Genomic DNA, 8,687 nt, shown 5'->3' on the forward strand with positions numbered 1-8,687 from the left:
ACTACACTATAACTTATTATTAACTTTATTCTCCTAATACCATTAACCTATTTTATTTATTAATCGATTGTCACACTAACATCATTATTAGCTAAACTCTTTATCACTTAATACTTACATTACATACGTATATCATCATTGAATAATATTGTTATTATATTATTATCACACAAATATTATTATTATTAATCAATCTCATATATATCTCAATTATGATAAAGTCATTATTATTATTATATTTATTATTCTAAATTATTCCATGCATTATTTATTCTACTAATTAATTCAAATTACTATGAGGTTACTAGTAATAAACTTAATTATTTTCTCAGGTCTTACATCCTCCCATCCTTATTAAATTTCATCCTTGAAATTTGTACACACCTATTTAGTTACTATGCTCATATAGATCTCGAAACTTTACTATTCCACCGCATGATCATAAACTCTTCTTTCATGTATGCATCCATTCAAACACTATTCTTTAACACATAAAACATTATTGAAATTCCACACCTCAAAATTCTTTTGCTTTAACAATCATTTGTATCAAACACCGTTTCTTAGAGCATAAAACATATTAGAAATCTCATACTTGGAAAAATTCCGCTTAAACTTTTACTTTGAAAACACAATTGTTTAACACATTTTATGAAATATACTTAAACCAACTATTTGTTTCAATATCGTCATTCAAAACATGATTCTTTAACACATTGTATAGAAACTACTTCTTTAAATCAACTCTTTACTTCATAGTCATTTGTTTTAAAACAAGATGCTTTAACACTTCTTTAGTTCATAGTCACTTTAACATCCCTTTTATATTCATTAAAAATCTAGACAGGTAGTAAATATAAAAAGTTTAACACTACCCACATACATACCCACATTTTTCTCTATTAGGATTCTAAAATTATTTTTATTGTTCATATACGTACTTAAATAATTATTAGGGTGCTCTAATTAATTCATCATCCCTATGTGTTCCACCAATCTATTTTTCTTCGAACATGTAAATAAGGACTTAAAGATCGCATGTTTTGGCCTTTCCCAAATAGTCATATGTACCGTTGTCAGCATGTCGTGTAGTGTCTGACAGATCAGCGATTACTGTCGGCGAAACGCTTCCATTAATCGGCTTAGGTAATAGCTTCCTTCTCCTCAATTTGTCAGTCAACTGCAACCTTTGGCGATGGCACCAATGTCTTGCTCCTCTTGTTAGTGCGTAAGTGGTGAAGTTAGCTTTTTGCTCCTTCGGACAATTCGTGACATTGAAGAGAATTCTGAATATTCACGAGCTAGTCTTCTGCTTCAATGAGACACGTGTTATCCCCAAATTTAGGACACAAACATCGGTTAAATTCTTCAAGCCAGACTGTTATCCTCTACAAGGTTGGCGCAACCTCCACGAAGTTTCTAACCCATTCACATAGTTGAGCACACTATTCGCTATCCATGCCTTCTTTGATACCTTCCCCGAATACCTCGTCATTTTCCGAAGAGACGATCGTTAGACTACTCTCTCGAGGAATTCTCTTTTACATTATTCGTAACTTAATACAAACTAGCTATACCTTTAAGAAAAGACTACGTCACTCGATACCTAGATTACCCACCATAAAAACTCATCTCTTCCTAGACCAACCATACTCTATGCTAGGGTAAAAATTCAACTTCGTACATTACATCCTAGAGAAACTAAACTCTAAAAAGATCAATTCCTATGATCCACAAAGAAAACGTGGCATCACTCTGCAAGAGCCTCGTGTCAGTGCAGAGGAAACCACATAGGCAATGTCATATCGTAAACATGCACATATAACAAATCTATGATGCACCACACACAATCAACACAATCATAATCTCATAAAAGTTTCGACTTATTAGATTTTCTTGAAGCTTTTAAGATTCCTATAGCTCTGGTGTTATTCTTAAACTAACATTATACTTAACTTTATGAACCTAGCTGCTTATGATATAATAGTTGCTATGGTAACAAGTTTCCTAAAGAACTTGATACCATTCGCTCTGATACCAATTTCTGGGACGACCTGCTTGGTAAATGCATGATTAAAATTTTTTTTTTAAAAAAACCAAATAAGCCACAACAAAGCGGATTGTCACAGTGGCATGGCGATACTGCAATATGCCACGAACCCATGCATTAACCTGATTGACATTATCATAAGTCTCACAGAGCTATATGCATCATCCATGATTAATCAACGTTTATATCTTTGCAGCGGAATATAAATAATATAGACATAACTTAACACATTTGAGCTGACAATACATCTATGTGAATAATGCTTTACATACGAAAGAATGGTTAAACAAAGTGTCACATGCGACACGAGCCATATACAAAATACCAACATCTAAGTATATACATAAATGCTCTAACAAAAAGGACTAATAACTAGTTCAACAGAATCAACCCCCGACGCATCTAGGCCTCAACCATCGTGGCCCAAATACATGGCAACAGGATCCTCATCTACCATCTTTGTACCTGCATCCACAACATTGTCTGCACCATGGGAATCACTACCACCCATGATGCAGGTGGATTTTATGAGCCCGCTTTCTCCATGAAATAGAGATACTCAGCAGTATAAAACTCACTGGGCTATCTAAAAGAGTCATCATTTGAAAACATACTTACAATTTAATTAGCTTAACAACAAAACATATTGAAAGTCATCATGCATCATCTATCCATAACGATATACGTACACATGACTCCATCTCCCGTCTCATATGCATACCGATACGTCTAGCATAAAAACCATCATATGCAACAATGCAAGCATCATATATCATCATCATCATCATAACATTCATATGACATGCAAGCTCATGCTCATCATTGTCATTCTTGTTTCTGTGTACCATTTGTCCCAGTCCTTACTCTGCTTGCCTCTACTTGTGCCATCTACAAAGTAAGGCCAATCCTTGTTTTGCTACAAAATAAGGACGGTTCTTACTTTGCTTGCCGCTACTTGGGCCATCTACAAAGTAAGACCAATTACCTTTCCTTTAACATCATTTGTCCCTATCCTTACTTTGTTTGCCGTCACTTGTGCCATCTACAAACTAAGGCTAGTTACCATACCTTTATCATAATTTTCATGCAATCATATGCTATGCATGGTCATGCTTATGCTTATGCTTATGCTCATCATCTTGGGCCATTTCCATCATGAGGGCAACCCTGCGGTAGGAGACTTGTCATCACTACCGGGAGCCGTCTCCCCGTTTCTCTTATACATATGAGGCCAGCCCTGTTGTAGGAGACCTGTCATTGCTACCGGGAGCCATCACCCCGTTTCTCGTTATGCATGGACCAGCTCGACGGTAGGAGACTTGTCATCGCTATCGGAGTTGAACCCCGTTTCCGTTATGCATGGGCCAGCTCTACGGTAGGAGACTTGTCATCGCTACCGGAGTTGAACCCCGTTTTCATATCAACGCTTATGCCATGTAAATGCTCATGTTAACAAATCTTGAACTCATATGCTATCATAATTCATACCATGGAAATCATAGAATCATGTCCTAAACCATGTGAACCATCCAATGCTCATAACAACATAATCATCACATTATCTTGTAAACCCATAAAAGTTAATAGAAACATTACATCAAACATTCATCCAACACATCTCATAAAACATCATCAATAGTCATAGTATCTCAAAACATCATACATCAATCGTTCAACCAAAACATCTTGTATACTTTAAAAATAGTACCCTTTTCCCTAGTAAGTAAAATACTTACCTTGTTCGCTTGAGTACCCTTCGGTGGATTCTTGACTCAACCGCAATGCACCTAAGCATTTACATAATAAACTTATAATTATGCTCTATTCTTAGCTTAACAACTCTCACTATTTAAAAATACTTCAGCACTACAAGTATCATGTTCTATAGGTCATCCCAAATCTATTTAACTAAAGCCCTTAAAATCCTTTACTTACATTTAATATATATATAAGCTAATGCATTAATTATCTAATAAATTAGTTACATTGAACTATGACTCTACATTATAATATATTAAATCACCAAATCTTGAGGCATATACATAGACTCTAGGTTAAGCATTACACTTAACCCTATAATTGTTATTCTCTTCTAAGCCATTTAATCTTGCAATTTACCCCCAACTTTATAATTCTCATAACACTTACAACAATCATTATGATTCTAATATGACATATTAGAACCTAAACCTTATAGTTATCAATTTCCATGAACCCATGAAAGCCTTGGATTAATTAACACTTTAAATGTAATTAACCCATCCATTTAGCCATCCTAGTGTTCACATACCAAAAGCCCAAATTTAATTCATACTATACCAATTAGGGTTTATGTCTATACTTTACCAATAAGTAAAATTAGAGTTTCAACCCATTAATTCCATAACCCGGAACTTGTATAATGCATAACAATCTATAACACATAAAAGCCCCACATTAATTTTAAGAATTGGGCTTCTAATTAAAATTCTCCAATTTTCGGACCTAATTAGAAATTTCCCAAATTATTATGATATTAAGCTTGATATCCAATGGGTAGAACAAAACCTTAATGAGAAACTAAAGATCTTAACAATATAACAAAATCCCATTCAAGAACCCTAATTTTCGGACCAAAATCAAAGCCCCACAAATCCTCTTAATTTATAGCTTCCATCCCCACAAGCACAACGAAAATTACAAGAAAAGACTAAACTTTTACCTCATAAGCACCCGTTGCCGAAACCCACTTCAACTTCCTCACTTTCTCTTTTTTTCTTCTCCTTCTTCTTTCTCACGGCCAGCAACACCTCTCTCTCTCTCTCTCTCTCTCTCTCTCTCAATCTGCAGCTCTTTCTCTCTCTCTCCCTGTCGGTGTGGTGTGCGTACATGAGAAAAAGGGAAAGAGAGAAGAGAAAGAAATGAAAGAATGGAGGGGGAGAGTGCACGTGAGTTTTGGGAGAAGGGAGAAAGAAATGGGATAAGGGGATAAGGTATATCCCACATAGCCAATGGTAGCCCAATATGTGGCATTAGTTAGATCTCCTTTTTATTTTAAAGCCCCATCTTTTATAAAATGCTATATTACCCCACCTCATATTAATTCTATCTTTTTTGTTCTCTTTAATTCCCTACACTACTTTTATTTATTCTAACTACAACTTATCATTACCATTAATCATTTACCGCACTATAACTTATTATTAAACTTTATTCTTCTAATACAATTAACCTATTTTATTTATTAATCGATTGTCACACTAACATCATTATTAGTTAAACTCTTTATCACTTAAAACTTACATTACATAAGTATATCATCATTAAATAACATTGTTATTATATTATTATCACACAAATATTATTATTATTATTAATCAATCTCATATATATCTCAATTATGATAAAGTCATTATTATTATTATATTTATTATTCTAAATTATTCAATGCATTATTTATTCTACTAATTAATTCAAATTACTATGAGGTTACTAGTAATAAACGTAATTATTTTCTCAGGTCTTACACGTCGAAACCTTAAGCTCGCATATTTGGGTTACTAGGCTTGGCTAGAAGTTCCAAACATGGTTTTATGCTTCTAAGGTGTGGTAATCTCATCCTAGGCCCCTAATGGACACCTGTAAGATAACATATCATGCTATCATGCAAACTCAAAGATATCAAGGGTAGATTGAAAACTCTTTAAAACACTCTTGGTCTTTATAAGAAAATGAGTATAAGAACTTGTCAAGAGACCTTTAAAACTGGTAATACCAAGAAAGAAGTTAGAAGAACATGAAGGCAAAGGGAATGGACAAGAGAATACCTTAGAAGATAGCAAGACCACGAAGGCTTCCAACTTCTCCTTCAAATCACTCCTCACTATAGGGTTAGGGTTTTCTTGGTGTGAGGAGGGGCTAAGGGTTGCAGGGAGGGGTTTATATAGGGGCTTGGGGTGTGTTCTCCATTGAAAATGTGAAGAATAGGTTAAAATTACTTTTCAGAGTGTCAGCGAACGCTCGGGTACTATTTGTGCGAACATTCGGGTACTATTGCACAATGAATTAAAGGGTTCAGATGTACGTTTGGGTATTACCCAATGGTTCAAAAACTGGTCAACAAACGCTCGTGGTGGTCCCTAGGCAAATGCTCATGCTTAGGTTAAGGGCGTACGTTCGGGTGGTTGCCCTCACGTACGTTCGGTTAGAGAGTGAATTTCTTGGGTTTTGTTTGAAATGGCTCAAGGGGTTGGGTTACTCATAAGGGGCTTAGGTTTTTGGTTTATAAAACCTTTTTTTTATGTAAATATTAGTCGCGTCGTAGTAAATTATTAGTCCTTTAAAACCGGTGTTTTGTCAAAGTATTACAAATATATAATAAGGGGCTTAGGTTTTTGGTTTATAAAACCTTTTTTTTTTATGTAAATATTAGTCGCGTCGTAGTAAATTATTAGTCCTTTAAAACCGGTGTTTTGTCAAAGTATTACAAATATATATATATATATATATATATATATATATATATATATATATATAAGTAAATGTTATAATGTCACATACTTATATGGTATAAAGTAATATACTATGTAAGTTATTTTTATTAATAAAAATATTCAAGTCAAGCCTAACAAGCAAATCGAGCCTTATACTAGCTTGTTCACAATATTAATCAAGTTGAGCCAAGTTTATATGAGTATGTATTATTTAATAATTAAGCCTAGTTTCGTGTTCACGGACAACCCGTTCAATAATCAAGTCAAGTTAGAGTATGTTCACGAGTAGCTTTATTCATTTAACAGTCCTAAGTGATAATATGAACAACCTCATATGGGACCTACCTGCACGTATGAAACCCACCTACTCAGATAAATGTTGGGTTGTCCCTACCCAATAAAATTTGAGTCCTTTATGAAACCTTTTCATATTACTTGTCAAAATTGTTAATAATTCAAATAGGTAGGGGTGGGCGCGGGTCGGATATCCAACCCGCTACTTGGAAAAAGTGAGCCCTCTCCGCCCGGGTTTAGGCTTTGCGGGGCGGGTTGAATGGGGCGAGTATAGTGGGTTGGGAGGGGCGGGTTGGGTGCCTTTTTTTTCCCATTTTTTCTTTCTTCCAGCTTTCTGCAATGTTGTCAACTTCTCACGTACACCTCCCTCTCTTCTTTTCTCCCTTTTTTCTTTCTTCTTTCTTCCTTTCTCTTCACGCAAATAAAGAGAGACCCACTCCTCTTTCCCTTCTCTTTTCTTTTATTTTCTTTCCCCTTTCCTCTAATCTTTTCCTTTTCTCTTCTTTCTTCTAGAAGAACCCATATCGTCTTCTTTCTTCTGAGCTCAGATCTTCTTCTCTTCTTCTTCCCGTCTCTCTCTATCTCTTACTGCTGTTTTGTGTTCACAGAGGAACCCAGATCGATTGTTAAGTGCTAAAATATTCATATTTTAGCCCCTAACTTACATTTGTTAATCCTTTAGTTTTGATTAATTTATGTCATTTTAGTTCTTTTATGAGCTTTCTTTGTTTTTGTAGGTTGTTGGAAGAAAAGGAAGCAATTTCGGAAGTTTTGAGCATAAAAGAGCTATTTTGGGAAAATTGGAGGCTCTGGTAGTGCGATCGTGCGCACCAGTAGCAGCCTTGATCGCACCTGTGATCGAGCGCCCAGCACAAGAGGATTGATCACAGTCCTGCGATCGATCGCACCCAGGTTGCAATCGAGCGCACTCGTGCGTGAAGAGTAAGACAGCCGCCAGCCTCTTTATGGAAAGTGTGATTTTTATTGTCTTGAAACTTTGTGCGAACTAGGGCTCAAACCCTACGATTTTTAGGATTTCTAGATTATCCTTAAGGCTTATAAATAGACCCTTAAACCTCTAGAATAGACACACAATTTCCAAGGAGAAGAATTTGAGCTCTTCAAGTTCAAGTTTGGTTTATTCTTTTCCTTACTATTTTATTTTATGAAGATGTTTAACATCAAACTCATGTGTAACTAATTTACTTAGTAGGGCTAGATTGAAGCCCTAATTATGTTTAGTTTATATTCAATATTGGCGCCTTTGTGATGATTATGTCGATATTTAACTTGATTAATTTTTGCTTTCATGAATTCCTCATATGTGTTTGCCTAATCAACATATGCATATGGTATGAACTAGTTAGTTAAATCAATTTGGATGACCGAGTCCTAGGTTTAATAAAAGTAACAAGAAATTCATGCTGGATTCTTGGGTTAATCAACATGGGGAACCGAGTGTAGACACCCATGCCCTAGGCCTCATGTGTTTGTCGATTTTCACAAATTCATGCTTTCTTAAAAAACAACTGTAACATCCCACCCCAATGACACACAATATTGTCCGCTTTTGGCTCCCCTCGAACCAGACTTCCCAGAGTGGTCACCCATCCTGGTACTACTCCAGCAGAAGCACGCTTAACTGCAGAGTTCTGATGGGATCATGACCATCACGGCTTTAAAACGCATTGTTGTCATTAAGGGTGTAGTATACATTTAAGCACATCCTCATCTACATACCCAGGCGATGTGGGACACCACAATCACCCCCTCTTAGGACCCAGTTTCCTCGCTAGCAACCCTCATGGATTAGCCTATTCTTGGCGTCCGCCCCAGCGAGCACCCGCTAGCGAACTTCATGGGCTTGTGCA

The sequence above is a fragment of the Corylus avellana genome, chromosome ca5 (assembly GCF_901000735.1).
Source record: "Corylus avellana chromosome ca5, CavTom2PMs-1.0".
NCBI classification, from domain to species: Eukaryota; Viridiplantae; Streptophyta; class Magnoliopsida; order Fagales; family Betulaceae; genus Corylus; species Corylus avellana.